Source organism: Danio rerio, chromosome 6 (assembly GCF_049306965.1).
Source record: "Danio rerio strain Tuebingen ecotype United States chromosome 6, GRCz12tu, whole genome shotgun sequence".
NCBI lineage: Eukaryota > Metazoa > Chordata > Actinopteri > Cypriniformes > Danionidae > Danio > Danio rerio.
This window is the reverse complement of record NC_133181.1, coordinates 35650921-35669761: the sequence shown is the minus strand read 5'-3', so window position 1 is coordinate 35669761 and position 18841 is coordinate 35650921. Positions and strand designations below refer to the sequence as shown.

The following is an 18841-nucleotide window of genomic DNA, read 5'->3' as shown; positions in this document are numbered from 1 at the left end:
TCTATCTGTTCATCCAACCAACCATAGTTTGTTTTATCTAATTGTCATTCCTTTGATCATTGGTATGTCTGTCTGTTTGTCTGTCTGTTTGTGTCCATTCATCCATCAATCTGTTCATCCATGGTTTTTGTTATCCATCTATCATTCCTTTGTTTATTGATCTGTCTATCTGTGTGTCTGTCTATCTGTCTATCCATCCATCCATCCATCCATCCATCCGTTTGATCTATCCTTCAATCCTTTGTTCATTATTTTGTCTGTCAATCTATCAATTTTTTTGTCTGTCCACTTGTCTGTCTGTCCATCGATCCATCCATCTGTCCATCGATCCATCCATCTGTCCATCCATCCATGGTTTGTTTTATCCATCGTTAATTTCTTTGTCCATTGGTCTGCCTGTCTGTCTGTCTGTCTTTCTATTAATTTGTTTGTCCATCTATCCATCTGTCTGTGTCCATCCATCCATCCATGGTTTGTTTTATACATCCATACCTTTGTTCATTGATGTTCATGATCTATCTATCTATCTATCTATCTATCTATCTATCTATCTATCTATCTATCTATCTATCTATCTATCTATCTATCTATCTATCTATCTATCTATCTATCTATCTATCTATCTATCTATCTATCTATCTATCTATCATCACTTTACCCATCCATATGTTCATGTTTCCATTTAAAATCTATGCACTGACCCACTCCCTTCATCAAATACAATGCGACTCAGAAGGGAAAGAGCAAGAAAAAAAAATTAATCTCATCCAAAAGTACAATCATTAGAGTTGCTTGATTAAGACTTGATTCTGTGGGAGCGTTCAATTTTACAGTCAATGCACATGCAAATTTCCCCATGGCAAAGCAGTGAGAAACAGGTCTGCCCTGTTGGTACGGTACAACACGCTCATCATAAGAGGGTGACACAAGAAGATAGAAGAAGAGTAAGTGAGAGAGAGGGGGGCAGAGAGAGAGAGAGAGAGAGAGAGAGAGAGAGAGAGAGAGAAAGAGAAAATGGGATTCTAATGAGTCAGTCATCCAGAACCACAACCGGTGCCCTGGGGATGATCCGGGGCATACACTCTACCAACACTGTTTATTCTTTCATTTCCACAGGTTAATGGCTGTTTCCTTTATAAAATCTTAATTTCAATCTCATAAGGTGATTTAATGGGGCATTCCTGGATCGGACTGATACGGGTAAAAGCATTCTAAAAGTAAATGTCATTTCTGCATACCTAAACAGCTGCAGATGGATGTGAAAAAAACCATGTGACCTGCTGCTATTGAGTTAATTCCACTTGAGCGTCTGAAGATTTTACCTTCCTATGATTACATGATATTTGCATCTTCAGTATAGAAAAGGTTTCATCATTGTTCTATTATTATTATGGTGCATTCCCTTTTTAAAAGTTAAACAATGAGAGTAGACGATAGAATTAACCATAGTAGCTGCATTACATGAGGATGAAAATTTTAGTAAAGAAATTCCAATTTTTGGTTATGCACAGTGCATGATGAAGAAGAGGAATAGTAGGAAAAAGATTAATAGTGTTTGCAGTCACTCTGTGTTGAACAACCACAAAGCACTTCATCACCTTGTGTTAGTGCATATATGCTGGTCAGGGTCATTGTGCAAATGTCCCCAGAAAAATAGCCGAATGTGAAATCACAAAACAGTGTTGTATGCTGGAAATGGATAAAGAATATATTTTAATTCTGAATTTTAATTGATTGTGAAAAAGTTGACCATAAAAATGTTTACCATATACTGTAGTTCTATTATTTTTAATAGTTCCATGTTCTGATTCTCATGCTTTTCAGATTTATTATTTACACAGTTAATGATTTTTTGTAAATTACACTATTTTACTGTAATATGAGCTGTCATTTACTGTAGGACAGTTATGCAGTAAGTTTTTTTGTATTTTAAAGTTACGTCGCGAAAATGACTATGTTACAGTAAAGATACTGTAAATACATAAATACAGCAAGATATTGCAAATACAGTATTTTTGCCGTAATTGATTTATAGTAATTTGCTGTAGATTATAGTTATGTCTTTTTCTATATTTATATAGTTTAACTTTTTTATAAAGCCCTGTCATAGCCTTTGTATTTTACTATTGTTAACCAGGTCCTGTAAATGTTTAGAAACGAATACAGAGGTACAGTAAGAAAACAAATAGATAATATAGATAGAAATATAGAACGGAAGAAAAAGGAAAAAAATAAAAATATAGGATGATTAATAGAACTAAAACTTGCAATATTATACATTTTAGAAACTAGAAAGTTTGATCTACGGACATGGCAAACAATTCAAATAATTATTGTACATAATGTAACATTGTGGAAAAAATACATTCATATCTTTAAAGGGGTGGTCCAGAATGTAATTTTAAGGCTTGGTTGTGTTAATAAAATGCAAAGCAATGTGTGCTCATGTTTCACTTGAAGGAAATCATGTTATTTTTTCATAAATCTCACTTTGATTATACACAGCTACTCAGCTAACATAAAAACTACTTGCATATTTCCTAGTTCCTCTAAAAGGCCCGCCCTCAAGTGACTGGTCTTGTGTCATAATGTGCTGCGATTCGCGGATCGGCTCCACGTCATGCCCAAACAAGCACGCGTGTTTTGTGTAAACAGTCAGTCAACCTCATGCTCACTCTTTAAAATAACATCTGACAAGTGTCTGTAACAAGTGAAAATGGGGTGCGGCTCCTTTAAGAGAGTGTGTGCCATTGTGTGTGTGTGTGTGTGTGTGTGTGTGTGTGTGTGTGTGTTTATGTGTGTGCGCGTGTATACTATGAACTATCAGTAACACGAGAAGCGCATGTGCGCGGGAGCGATGTTTCTTTTTCTTTTTCTCTGATGTTTGAATTAAGTTATTTTCTGTAGTGACGCTGCTGACAGAAGAATAAAGCACAAGATATGGGATGCAACCTGTGTAAGCAGATTGTTTTGCTGCTTCACACGAGTTAGGTGAGCTCTACAGTATTTTTTTTAACTCAACACATTACATGACGTCTTTCACACATATCCGGAATATGCCTGTGTAAGTAACATGAATCATTCACATATCTTTTGCGAGTTCCCTATCTAAGATGTAAAACGCATGGAAAAGCTGCTATAGAGAAACAATGCAAAGTCGCGCACACACATAGAGAGAGGCTGAACGCGCCAGTGAAGTGTGTGTGTTTATAGCAGTTTGACTGATAAATATGAATTTGTAGCTAAATCGTTAGCGGTGGTGAGCATAATTTCCCGTTTGTCGCGCTCGAACTGTTGAGCGCAGGGGGTGGAGTGGGGGGTTGCGGGTGGGGGGATATGTCGTGCCAAAACTGAAGAGCGGGTTGGTGAGCCTGCACAGGTTGAGCCCTATGTGTGCACGTGCCTGTTGAGGAGATTATAACCGAATCCAGCACTGAACTGAGAGAAATTCTGGAAGCTGTGTTTTGTCAAATGATGCTTGCTATGAATTTTATAATTCTCAGAAACATAAATAATATTGAACTGTAAGCACCTCTGTCTTTGTGTAGTGTCCTTTGGAAGCCCAAATACAAAAACAGAAAAAGCTCTGTGGAAATAGCAGTGTTTGGATGGAATTTTAGCTCTCTCTCTGCTGTAACGTTACACCGCCTCTGGCCACGGCCTTTAGCTGCGCAGTGTGTGTGCATGGTAAAAGTACGTTTGTGATCTCACAAGGCCCAGAAGTATTTTTTTGTAGTCCCCAAAATTCGTTCATTTTAGGCTTTGCAAAGCAAACTCTGTAAAAACTATGATCTCCTTTTGCATTGAACTTTGAGCATTTTACATTCAGAGATGCTGTTTCTGTTCACACAGCTACATTACACATCAACTAAAGTTTAAAATATGATATCACAGTGGACCATCCCTTTAATACTGACTGAGTAAGTGAGGCCATGTGAAAGATTGTAGTTTAGTCAAATTATGCTTAAATTTAGACTGTGATACAAGGTCAGTGAAAAAGTGTGAACAAAAGCGGCATCCTGCCGGGCAGCACAATTTACACTGATCAATATGCGACACGTTTGCCATTAACGTGTGGAATTATCTTAAATAATGTCTTCTGCGCAAGTTCAAAATGTTCAACTTGAAGAGAAAAAATTTGCTTAAGTTATTTAGGCAACAAGTTCATTATAAAAATGTAGCCCTATATACATTTCTGGAGATCACAAATTATTTACCAGCTGACCGCTTACCTCTGTATGGACGGCTTTCCTTCTGTTACCAGTTTGTCCAGTGGCTCACCATGTACATCGGCGGACTTAAGACGCAGAGAGGAGTAGACTACAACGATGGCGTTCAAGTCCAGTGAAGAACAGTTCCAGAAAGTGGATATGACGATGACAAAAGCCAAAAAATAAAATAAATAAGTAATGTAAATGACAGGGTGAGAATGTGGTAAAATCTGAATACGTGTAATAAATTAAAGAATGGCTTTTCTTTTTCTGGATTGCCTTTTAAAACTGTTAGTTGGGTTAAGGGAAGTGGGTGGGCGAGTCAATCTGTGCTTTTAAAAACACTATTGGTTGGATTTAGAAAAGGAAGAGCGTGGGTCAGTTGATCAGTCAGTCATTCAGTCAGCCAGTCGACATCGGTCTCTGGTGGATTTACACAAGAACAGAAGACTCGACTGGCACTTGCAAGAGAAATTTAAGATCTCAAAAAGCATACACAGCGGCCTCTAGTTGAATTTGTGACAACATAACTGCAAAAAATATAATGTGTTTTGGTTATTATAATGTGTATAGGAATTAGTCCCACCTTTTACGCAAGTTCAAAAAGGTCATCTCAAGGGGAAAACTTAAGTATAAATAATCTAGTGTGCAGCACATGGTTAAACAATAGAAAGATAGAAAGAACAAGAGAGGGACACTGGAAACAGTAGAACTATGGAAAAATAGGGCATGGGAAACAAAACACAGAACCAAAGATTGATAGACATAGAACTATAAAACTACAGGACACAGGAAACAACAGAACTATAGAAAGCACAGACAAAACTAAAGGACAAATGACAGACCAAAGAGGTACAGGACATGGAATAAAAATATAAAAAGAACAAAATAACAACAGGATATTGGAAACAGTAAAGCTATAGACAACTATAGATAATAAATAAATAAATAAATAAATAAATAAATAAATAAATAAATAAATAAATTCAACAATATAAAAATAATAGAACTACAGGACATGGTGAATTATAGTAACTTAGACAAAAATACAGAACTAGAACATTGAAAACAGCAGAACTATAGAAAGTATGATAGATCCAGTACGGAAACTACAGGGAATTATATAGGAATATGGACAAAAAATATATACAACAGCAACAGTAATAGAACTTTAGTACATAGGAAACAGTACAGAAAGTTATTTATAAATATTTATAAATATTAAAGATGTAAATTGAAAATTTCTATCTACTGTAGGTTTAAAGTATGTCCAAAAAATTCAGGATTCTCTATATCTTGATTATAAAAGCTCTATTTATTAGTTCTGGCCTAAGCAGGCGGGAACTGTTAATATGATCCTAAAATTCTCAGAACTGCTTGCCATATTTCAGAGAAAACAACAGTCACTAATCTGTATGAGTAATTGCCAATCATTAGTGTGCTAACTTTCTGTGGACTGCAGCTCCTGGCTTGCCGTGCTGTACTGTATCACCGCGCACTAAGCATCTACACGTGTCACACAATACCAGTAACCCATTTGTCTTTATAACAAAAAATGTGTGTTGTGCTTGCGTTCTGGAAGCAGCCTGTCCCATCTTTTCGTGTGGCGACAAGCGGCACCTGTTCTAAGAAGACACATGGCATGAGAGGCGCTGAGTCAGCAAACAGACCTGACAGAAACATGGTGCTCCGTCTCGTCCAAAAAGATGTCCCTCGAGACCACAGCGGCTAGACTACGACAACAACAACAACAGCATCCCGAAGTGGGACACTCATCTCTCACAGGCTGTGGCAGAGTCACGAGATAATGAAGCTGTTGAGAGATAAAGAGTGTGAAGAGGAGGGAGGGCGAATGAGTGTGCGACTGCAAATGCGCCAGAAAGTAATCACTCTGGAAAAAAGAGTGACAGTGTGGAAACAACAAGGGACGGGAAGGCGGGACAGAGATGCCCCCTTCAAGGTCAACTTCCCAGGTATGTTACATGAGAAAAATGAGCTAGCGAAACGACCATCAGCTCCACTCTTAGCATATTACGACTTGACGAGTTTCATTTATTAAATGGAGGGCTTACGTATGCACAGCGCTTGCCGGCAGTCACCTTTCGAGCATCCCAATTAACTCCTCTCTAATTGATGTTGGACGTATTAAAGTTAATGAGGCAGCGGTCCATCTGTTGCGTGAAGAAGCAGAGAGAGGGTATTGTCATTGATAGGGCGAGCGGCAGCATAATGCAGCAAGGACTGTGCTTTTTGACGGTGGCGTGCAACAAGACAAAGAGCTGTTTGGCGAGCGGGATCCATAACGGAGCTCTGTGATGATCCTTCAATTCGTCTCTCATGCATTTTTACGAGTTTCATATATCAGCTATATGAGTCTATATAAGGGATGTATGACACAATGAATGATTCACGGGGGCCTGAACAGCTCAGTATGTCTAATAAATAATAAATCTAATTTTTACTGATGCACACACACTGTGTTTTGCTCTCGATTAAATTTTAATCGAGGTGACGGTGGCCACAGTAGTTGGAATGCCATTGTGAACCGTGCGAATCCATATCATTCTTCTCTTCCGTTGCTTTGTTGTGGATTCATCCTCCATGTGGTTTATCAAAGAGAACTGTTTCAGATCAGTTCAAGTCTCACGGTTTACGTTTCACATGTGCAGCATATGGAAGTGTATATGCTAATGGAAGGGAGGAAATGGGGAAATGAGAAACGCAAGGCGTGGGGTAAAGGTAATATGAAAGATGGAAATGTATTCATTGGATATATGCACTGTATGACTAGAAAGAACTGTTTGCAGATTGGTGGCAGTGCCTTGAGACAACAAGAGCAAGAGCAGTTTGCACGCAAGGAATACTGTAAAAACAAAACAAAACAATCAAATAAAAAAGAATGAGTTCATATATGTGTCAGTGTGCATTTGTGTGTACACTACCTGACAAAAGTCCTGCCGCTTATCCAAGTTTTAGAAACAACAGATAATAACTTGACTTCTGGTGGATCATTTGGTATCAGAAGTGATATAAAAAAAGGCTAAGGCCTCTAGATTACGCTTATTTTACCAAAATAAAATATGATCATACCTTGATTTTTAACTATTTAATTAGGACATTAAGGTCTGACTTTGTTTAGACAAATGTCTTGTCACTTAACAGAAATAATGTACGGTATAGAATATAAAGTCATGCTGCAGTGGTGAAAAAAAAAAAAAAGTTAATATTGTGTATGACTCCCGTGAGCTTGGACGACTGTATCCATCTCTGCAATGACTCAAACAACTTATTAATAAAGTCATTTGGAATGGCAAAGAAAGTGTTCTTGCAGAACTCCCAGAGTTCATTAAGATTCTTTGGATTCATCTTTAATGCCTCCTCCATCTTAACCCAGACATGCTCAACAATGTTCATTCTGGTAAATTGGCTGGCCAATCCTGGAGCACCTTGACCATCTTTGCTTTCAGAAACATTGATGTGGAGGCTGAAGTATGAGAAGGAGCGCTATCCTGCTGAAGAGTTTGCCCTCTCCTGTGGTTTGTAATGTAATTAAACACAAATGTCTTGATACCTCAGGCTGATGATGTTGCCATCCACACTTCAAATCTCTCGCATGCTCACATAATGAAAGTAACCCCAAACCATGAATTTTCCTTTACCTTCCTTCTTCCTTGACAAGAGGCAAGTTTTTGTTTTTTTAATGGATGTCAATGGAAGAGGCTATATCAAGTTTAAATATGTTTTTTTTGAGGAAACAGCTAATCATGTAATCTACAGCCTAACTAATCTTCAACATGTTTTAATTAATTTACAATAGCACTGTATATATTGTAGATTTGTATCTTGTCTAAAACATATTATTCTATTTTTGGTTTCACCTGGAAATATACTTTAATAATAATGAACAGTATGTTTGGCATTAGTCTGATCCTTATATAATGCATTTTAATTAATATTATGAATGTTTTAGTGTTTAATGAAAATTGAATTATATTATTTTTATTTAAATGAATATATTATTTACAGTATGGCTATCATGTCTAGTAGGTCATTAAACTTCAAATCGATTTTGTATGATGATGTTGATGATGATATTTTTAATAAAAAGCTTAATGTGGCTTATTTGTATTTTATTATTTGCTGCTAAAAACAGACAAGAGAACAACAGATTGTTGTAAAACTGCTATGGACATTAACATCATTACTTGACTGGTACCTGTGTAATCCAAGTTAGCCATTACCATTTCTCCAATAGAAGGTAATAATGTCTACTGTCAATGCATACTGTTTGGCTAGTTACTCATCTTGTGTACATTTGTGCCCTCATTTGTCATTTTCCAGCGTTTTACTTTGCATCACTTTTACTTTGATTTTCAAGTTTTTTATTTTTTTATTTTTTTGACCTGGTAACTCAGCACATTGAACAACCCAAACATCAGCAAGATCATTTGACATCACTTCACAAATGGCAGCTAGAGGTAGCACAGAGCTGTAACACAATAAACTTTCAAGTATTTTTACAGCACAAAATAAGTGGAAACCCTACCAATAAAGAGTTTTTCTTTTCTGCTATATTAGCTTTTTGGTGCGATACAAAGTTTCCTTATTTTTTGTTTTTCATCAGCTGTTTTGGACAGTCAGCACTTCTGATTTTTTTTCCAACAAGAATTGGCACAATAACTTAAAATGTTATGAAATATTCAAACCTCACATGGGGAATATGCACATTGAGGTCAGAGGTGGGACATTTAACGGCTGAGTTCTCAGTTCTGATGAAGCATATTTTTATGGGGTAAGTGTTATTTTAATAACTATTCAAATTGTAGAATTTGGGAAATGACCATTTAGGGTTTTTATAAATTAAACTAATGTAGATATTGTTTTATTTTGATGGTCCCTATCACACAATTTGATGACTGCAAGTAACAGGAGGAAATGTGAGGAAATCTGGGGAAAAATTAAGGTCACACTTTATTTTGATGGCCTGTTTGTTGAATTTAAGTTACATTGCATCTACATGCCAACTAATTCTCATTAGATTTTAAGTAGGGTTGAGGTTAGCGTTGGGGTTAGGGTTAGTGTAAGTTGATATGTACTTGAAAGTTTCTTATGGTCGGTTACAAGTCTGTTTAAGGAGCAGTATCAACAGATATTAAGCAGACAGTCTACGAATACTCAAGTGGACCATCAAAATAAAGTATTACCAAAAGTAAAAATGACTTCAGACACCTGCAATTATAAAAAAAAAAAAAAAAAAAAAAAAATTCACCCTTATATACAGAGACTCAAAAATAGAAACAAATGTAAATAAAACAAAAAAAATGCATTTAACTAATTTAAGTTATAATTAACTAAATAAAAAAAAGAAAACAAACATATAGTAATTTCTTTTAAGTAATAACATCAAACAATGATTTCTGCTGTTGGTTCAAACATATTTTGAATTTTTAAATGTGCTAAATAAACAATTCTGAAGTTTTTTTGGGAGGACAACTTAATTGACCTAGATTTAATCTGCTTAATTTTGTAAAAACAATTAGGATAACTTCATTTTTAAGGGACAATATGAAGGAGTTGTGTGTAACCCAGCATTTTTTTTTTACAATTAATGTTCCACTAAACTATTCTGTGCCAATTTTATAAGCTTTAATTTTCTTTTTACATTGGTATCATGTAGATGTAGGTTCCTCACACTGGGGTTCATCAAATGCAACCTTATGAAAATTGAATTTTTCTATTTATTTGTAGTTTTTTGAAGGTGATATTTTTATGCTTTTGCAATTATATTCAAAGCTGCGCATCTAACATCCAAACCAAAGTGAAGCTGTCACACCCCATTCCTTTCTTTGTATTGTGTAACTGCTTTCAGATTAATTGAATGTCTGAATTGCTGAATTATGTAACCACTACTCTGGCTCTGTTGAACAAATCCTTGAATATTAGAACAAGATGCTATTCTCTAAAAAAAGTTGTTATGAAAAAAAAAAAAAAAAACACAAAAAGCTAGAACTCCACGCATTCAGTGCCTCATCTAATTTCAAGATTGAGTACTTCCTTTCTTTTTCCTTTCAAACCAGCCAAACAATTTACAATCATCCAACGCATTAACCTTTAGCAGGCAACAGTGAGCCATCATTCTTAATGCTTTAAGAAGACACTTAAAATGCACGCCTGATAAAGAAAGAAGAACATTCGTTGAAAGGGGTGACAAAAAGAGAGAGAGAAAAAAGAAAGGGTCTGAAAAGCACGACATTAAAGTAGGAAAAGAGAAAAGATGGTTCAACATAGGAAGCGTGGCTGGCATATTTAACCTGCCCATCTGCATGAAATACGGCCGGGTGGACGCAGCTCTGCTTCAGTGCTCCCGAGCCCGTACTTAACATTTCCGTAGGTGAAAGGGGAGGCGTCGTTAAGGGGAGCCGCGCTCCGGGATGCTCATCTCCAGCTCTCCCTGAAACCATTTATTGCATGAGAGCCTCCATATCATGATCAATCCCCTGGAAAGAGTCCATACCACCACACAGGCTTTACAGTTAGACCTCTTCTGTCCCTCAAATGCATCTCTGTTCTCTCTGAAAACAATTTACAGAAGCTTATGTAGCGCCATTTGAGACTTTGCTATTTTCTATTTACTTGATTACTTGGGAAAGACATCTTATAGCTGGATCCCAATAGAGTTGAAGTCTTTTTATGACTTTAACAAAGCCCTTACGGCCTAAAATAGTCAATAGTGGCCATAGTTGGAAAGATGTAAGTGACATCACGAATCTTTAAAAACACCATAAAAGTAAAGCAGTACACTCATGGTATTTAGAAAAATCTTTAAATTGTATGTGTATAGCTATGTTTCCATTCAAAAATGCGAACTAACTTTATGCGAAAAACTCAAAAATTGCATAAATGATGTGCGAATAAAGAACAAAATCATCATTATCTGATTATCTGGTGCCAAATATCAACAGTAAAAATGGAATTTGCTGTGATAAGAAAAGTTGTGTGAATCTTTTCTTTATTTAATAATGGACTTGCACCTCAGAAGACAATGCTGACATGAAGTGAACATGCGGTGGCATTTGAAGTCATGAGACACGGAACACAGATGCTCATGATTCTAGAGGCCATTAATAGTATTTAACACTAATACTGAAATGGTTAAAGCCTTTTATAATGACCAAAACAACATTTCAGATGTTTTGCAATGTGCTCAGCCTGCTGGTTTGTCCATCCGCAAACATTTTTATCATCACATGATCTCTTATAATAAAATCACATGACCTTTTTAATGCGTATACTGGAATTTGTTTGGTAAAAGTGTTTCCATTTTATTTTATGTGCATCTTTTCTTATTCAATAAAAGTTTATCCTACTCAGTTACTTCACAGCAGCAGGCGAGACATGTGCCAGTCGGTTCTCAGTCCTCCGCCACATTTTGCCTTTATTTTCTGCACTGTGTTTGTCATAAAGTCATCTGTGCTTAAAGCAGCACCTACATGTGTTTTAAAGACTCTAAACGGCTAACGGGATGAATTTATTCTACAGTTTTGTTCTAAAGCATTTTCTAAAGTAAATCATACAATTTTATTTAGTTTTTTGTTTATGTGGTGTCTCTAAACTGTCATAGCAGTGGTTTTCAAACTTTTTTCATCAAGTACCACCTTAGAAAAAAATCGTCTCTCCAAGTACCACCATAATGACTAAGTGGCTACAGCTCTGCACATTTCACCAACGTGGCAGATTAATTCTTATTATTATGAATGTTTATTATTGTCACTCACTTTAAACATAATAAATAGTTTGAACAAAAACACAAAGGTAAAAAAAGATAAATAAAACGTCAATGTTTAAATTAAAATGTGATTTTAAAAGTTAATTAAAAATGGCACTGTTCTTAAAAAGTTAAAAGAAAAATGCTGTATGTTAAGTACTATAATAAAGTAGCCTATTCATCAAAACCTGCAAATGTTTATGGAATTCATAAATATAGGTTATACCGTATGTCATATTATTCAGAAATAACTCTGTTTAATAAATGTTGAAACATATGTTGCATGTATATATGACTTTTTGTATATCTTTGAAATCTCAACGTTAACTTGTATTTTAAATATATGAATGGGATTTACATATTTAAATTAGAAATTAGATCTGCTTACTGCTCGTTAACGTAGGCTATGTGTGTCAGAGAAGCAAGTGATTAAATAATACCTGTCAACATTGAGATATAAAAATACGAGATACGCCCCTACAACCGTTACAAGTATGGGGAGGAAAATAACCTCAAATGATAGAATACATAAAAAACATTAGAAAAAAATAAATAAATGTTTAGCCTATTAAAATCAATTTCCTGATCACATGGTTGCTATCGTACGCATCAGTGTTAAAAGTGTATTAATTTTTTTACTTAAATTATTTAGCGATTCCTCTGCGTACTACTAGAAGGAAGCTTGTGTACCACAGTTTGAGAACCACTGGGCTATAGTGAATCGTTATCAGCCTTAAGAGTTAAAATTTTAAGAGTTATCGGTTATCGATATCGGCCAAAAAAATCCATATCGGTGCAATCCTAACTATATCTAAAACTAAATTTGACATAATAACATTTCACATTTAAATACATGGATGATAATAATAATAATAATAAGCAACCATTATTATTATTTCTTTTTATTATTACCACTACTATTTTATAATCATCATCATTATTATTGTTAGATTGTTATGCTGTTTTTTACCGATAATCCCTAACTCTTTTCTTATTTAAGTAATTCGTTGAATTATCACATATTCCACACAAAAATTTTTACACACCGTTCACCATGTTTTGATGAACAATGTATGGAACAAAGGACTAAGGCTATGATGCAGAATAATGTCTCTCTCTCCTTCTCCATAAACTGCACCAGGCATTCCTCCTTGATCTGATTTATAGGCCCAGCCGCCTATGGCATGATGGACCAGCTTGAATTAATATGCATTTGCTTATGGCTTCCTGTGATAAATTAATACTAGGGGAGACAATAGAGGTCACAGGGGAGTCTCTGTGTTTAGGCACAGTCACTACCGCCTCTGTTTGCTGCTCTGCACATTTCCTAATCCCTCACCATGATGAAACGGAAAGTCTCACACAGGGATTTACAGGCTGTGTTTACAATGTGATTATACTGACTGCTGTCAGGGTGGGTTCTCTTGTGGTCTTAATAAAGTATTGGGAATGCCTGATGTGTTTTTTTTTTCTCCCCCATGACTATTCGCATACGGTTTTAAGGGTATTTGTTTTCTCCAGATGGCGAACTTGACAAAAGATTTGTTTCGGGACACTGGAACCGCAGTGTTTTCGTTGTTAATGATATAATAAATCAGAGTTTTCACTTGCCTGATCTTAGCTTCATCTAATCAAACAAAATGGGTCTTGAGATTCTTATACTGAGCCATTATGCTGTTTTGTTGAGGTTGCGTACATCCTCATTAGAGCAGAGCTGCTTGTTTTGCAGGTTTGTAGGTCGTATCATTGGCCAGCCATATATGACACGGGTTCCTTCCTAACAGGAGATTCTTAATGAAGAAATACCCTTCTGGATGAAGAAAAAACAACTATGTATAACCTGAGTTTCTGCTATGGAGAGAACAGATTATACGTAAAGGGGGACAGAAAATGAAATCTGACCTTTCCATGTTAAACTCCTATAATTATATAATATAATATCATTTGTCAGGGTCCGTTTTTATAGCGAAAGATATGCAGTCTTATGTTAAAACTTTTATATTTGACAATAAGTGTTTTGTTCTACAATTTATTTAAGGCTAACAGTTGTGAACTTTTTACAAAAAGAAAAGGAAATATGAGAACATTGTAACAATTATGTTTATTGTGTTGTTTATTTGAATAGGACAGCATGTCTGAACAGATCATGATTTACCATGCTAGATGAGTTGATTCAAAGACCCTGCTAAGGCAAGTCATTTCACTTTGTGACCATCTCTTAGAATGAGCAAACAATAAACTCAAGCATAAAACAGAACAACTCTCTCATAAATTCTGTTGCCCAAACTAAAACCATAGGGAATACATTCACAACACCAACCTCCTTTACGGCTGTTTCTGGAGGATGCAATCAGACATCATCCTTCCAAGCTGTTGTGGTCATTAGCTGGAGTACCCATCAGACTCACTCCAGCTATATAACCTCTCAACCAGCTATTCACCTGGACTACATCTCCCATTGTGCTTTGCATCTCACAGCTGAAACAGTTTACTAATATGTACACTGACACACACAGCTGCTGATCGAGGATTTCGCCTGAGTTTTCTTCTTTTTTCTTGGACTTTTTCTTGTTTGCTAGATACCCTGACCTCTGTCTGCCTGTTGAATAGTTTGATTACCCTTTATATTGTCGTTTGCACTTGTCTAAACCTCTTTCTTCCAGACCATTCTTTTTAATAAAGCTGCAAGTGGAACTTTACCTCTATTGCAACTATGCAACTATGTTGGGTTTGAATGCCAGGCATTTAAAAAATGTTGTGAAGATTAAATTAAATGGACCAAGTCCCTGTCCCAGAGAATCGACAGTTTATAGTGATTAATGATGGGCTCCTTTGGACTGCTCTATTTGTCCCCATTCAAAACTATTCAAGTGAATATCTTATGCATTCTGTAGTTCATGTTTACTCAACTTTACTCAACAACATATGCATAAATACTATAGATCTACCAACCATTGGTTCAGTCTAAAAGTTGTACTGTAACTTCTTCCTCTCTCTCACTGTTATTTTAGCTGCCTGACTTGAACAAGGGTTGGAGAATGAAAACTTAAACACTAATCAATTTAGTGCTGGAGGTTTTCTTAGCTAGATTTAACCAGCCTGGTGGCCAATCTTCATTGAATGCACATTCCACCAAGAAGAGCAGTATATGATAGTTTAACTAGCAGAGTAAAATCACAGTTTTACTTAAAACACTGCAATACACATCTCACTGGCTCATCTGTAACCAACACAGCAAGTCTTTGTGATGTATCAAGAGCCACGGTACACAGGGTAATGTCAGCATACCACCAAGAAGGACAAACCACATCCAACAGGAGAAACTGTGGATGCAAGAGAAAGCTGTATGAACAAGATGTCTGGGTGCTTTCCTGGCGTATATATCCAAAAAATAAAATAAAACTAAAGCTGTCCAACTCGCAGTAGAATTTAATGTGCACCTCATCTCTCGTTTTGGAAGCTCCTCAGGTTCAATATACAGTACATGGCTGGGCTGCTATAGCTAAACCTTTGGTTACTCGTGTAATGCTAAATGTCGGTTAAAATGATGTCTGCAGTGAAAATTTTAATCTGTGAACAATGTAAAACATGTATTATTCTCTGATGAGTCCGCCTTTTCTGTCTTTGCACCATTTGTGAGGTTTACGGTGTGGAGAAGCCTGAAAAAATCATCCCTTGGCCCAATACTTGAACTAGATGGATTAAACAATTCCGGAGGATTATGTGGACTGAATGGTTCAAACATTGTATTATGAAGGCAGTGTCGTGTATTAGGATGATAATGCACCAATACACACAGCAAGTTTAACATGTCTCATGGTCAGCACAATCACCAGATCTAAATATTATTGAGCCACTTTGGGGTGCTTTGCAGGAGTGAGTCAGGAAACCAGGTGCAAGTTTCATTAACCATTATCACTTAGTTACCCATGGTTACTATTCTGCAAGAAGAATGGCTCAAAATCCCTCTAGCCACTGTGCAGGATTTGTATCTGTCATTCCGAAGGCAGACTGATGCCACCCCTTTACTTTGTTGTTTCTGGAATATCAGAATAATGTAAAAAGGCTCTGCCCTCTTTTAGAAAGCAGCTGCTCATTTGCATTTAAAGGTACACACTACATACACAAAAAAAATGTGTTTTTGCTCAAACCCAAATAGACAAAAAAAATACTTGAGTGTTTTAGTAGAACTCTCCAGAAAAATTTTGGGGACATAAGATATTTATTTTACATCTTATAAAAAGGTGTATAACATGTCCCATTTATGTGTATGCAATTTCTCCAGATTTTATCTTGAGAAAGCATTTGCTTTGTAAGATTTAAGTGTTTTCATTGTTAATAATACAAAAAATCAGTTTTTACTAACCTGATCTTAGCTTTGTTTAATCAAACGAATTTGCTCTTTAGATTATTTTACTGAGCTATTGTCCTCTTTACTGAGAATGAATTTGTCCTCATTAGAGCTTGTTTTGCAGGTTCACAAGTCATATCATTGGCCAGCCTATATGACAAGGGTCCCGTCCTGAGAGGAGATCCTTAATGACGAAATGGCCCTCTGGACGAACAAAAACCAACCATGCATCACCTGAGTTTTTTGCCCTGGAGAGAACAGATAATACTTAATCTGGCCAACCTCATTATGGCTGTCCATGTTTTACTGGCTCCAGCGATAGTGCAGAATTTTCTATCGCTTGCCTTAGTTATGATGAAAAAGTGTCCACCTAATATTTTTTTTCTCTACAGGAGTATGTGTGGAGGTTATTAACTGCTTTAATTCCTAATGATGGCTGACAGGTGCTCTTCTTGGTGAGATTAAGGACTGGGTGGGTTAATGATGGGATTGGCGAGATTGTCATAACTCACAATAGGACCATTAAAGTGATATTACGAAGAGGGCTGCTGCTGATATGTGTTTAACTCTAGCAAGGTGGCACCAGGCAATCTGTCAATTTTTTTTCCTCTTTATGTGATTTTCTCGCCTGCAGGGCCCAGTCTTAGATGTGCAGAGAATGTCAAATAATACTGGACAGGAAGATCGGAAGGGGGAATTTAAGTGGAAATGAGACTGAGAGAAGGTACATGAAAGAACTATAGACATAAATAGAGTTATGGAAGATGCAACAACATGCAGAGCCTAAATATGCATTTTTAATGCTAATAATACTATTAAAGGGCCATTTTAAAGAATGTATCATTAAATAATTCTAAAATAAGGATATCGTCAACATTAGGTTCTATTTGCATTCTGAATGATTTTGAGATATTGAGCTTCATAGTTTTTGCATTCCATACAGCAAACAGTATGTGTGTAACATTAGTTTTTTTAAATAAAAATATCTTAAAATAAAAAAAGTTAAGTGTAAATATTCCTAGTAGTAGTACTATGTATCATAAAAAAATTAATAAAAAGAAACCAATAATAATAAAAAACTATTAATAATTAACATATATAGACAACAATAATTTCAAGAAAAGAAACATTCATATTCTAATGTGAAATTGTTTTCCAAAAATGCACTGGATCAAGTGCTCTGAATCAAGAAGGCTGTATGAATGCTCTTTGAATCGTTTTCTGGGGAACTTTATATCTCTATGCTCTTTGTGTTGTTTTTCCATGGATAAAACTGGACAAAGAAAGACATTTTCCTCCACTAAGGGACCATCAATCATCTCCAAGTATCCAGATACCACAATGGTGAACCAGTGAAGACATAAAAGCTGAGAGCCATTGCACTGCAATACTGCCCTCTATTGGTATGACCGTTTGCTTCAGTACAAAAGAACAAAGGAAAGCACACAAAGGACAGTAAAGAATGTGTACTACTGATATGAAGTGACCAAAGTCGACCTTTAAAAAGGGACTGTCCATGTTTTGTCCTTTTCTCTGCTTGACCTTTTGTCTCTGGATACTCTTAGACCTTTGAACAATTTTAACACCAAATTCATGAATACTATTTTTAAATGCATCTTGGTTTTAAAAACTTGATCATTTTTTTATCATTCCACACATCACAAATTGTGTGAACAGCCAGACAAATCATGTTCGGAATCTTTTGTAGAGTAAAAATGCTATATCAGGCATACTATATGCATCACTTAGTAAAATTATTAAGAACACAGACAAATAAAACAGTAAAGTTTGATGTATGAAAGTTGTTTAAACATGAAAATATACAGTATGGCTCAGAAGAAAAAAACTTATAAAGAGAAATCAGCCTTCATTCATTCATTTTCTTTCCAGCTTAGTCCCTTTTTAGGGGTTGCCACAGCGGAATGAACCACCAACTTATCCTGCATATGTTTAACGCAACGGATGCCCTTCCAGCTGCAAGCCATCACTGGGAAACATCTATACACATTCCTTAGCACGCGTATGGACAATTTTAGCTTTCATAACTCAACTATACACCATGTTTTTGGACTTGTGGGGGAAACCGGAGCCCCCGGAGAAAACCCACGCGAACACTGGGAGAACATGCAAACTCCACACAAAATAACATTGAACATATGCATTAAAATTTAATCTGCAAGCTCAAATTGATACAAATGAGGAAAAACACTTCCAATGTCTTTTGGAAGTTCAGATGTTATATCAATAAATACTAATAAAAACCAAAAAGTCCAAAATCTCAGAATTAACAGGTGCATTAAAAGTACACTGCAGGGTCAAATTGGTGTCATTTATTAATAATAAATGGCTTTAAATTGGATAGTTATTTATATTAAAAAGTACATAGAACAGTATCATGCTGTGTTGGAGATTATGATAAATATACCACATATGATTATGAAGTGACATCATGGAGGTAAACCACAATGAAACCACTTTGACTGCAGGGCAAAGCTATAGTCGTATGACACACAA

At 35.9% G+C, this 18841-nt stretch overlaps 1 protein-coding gene across 1 annotated transcript in view; it reads right to left on the bottom strand.

Moving 5' to 3' along the window:
* The window catches only part of pik3r3b (phosphoinositide-3-kinase, regulatory subunit 3b (gamma)), a 462891-nt gene that overhangs the window by 411453 nt on the left and 32597 nt on the right, over positions 1 to 18841 (bottom strand). The gene's annotated exons all lie outside the window — the stretch shown is intronic.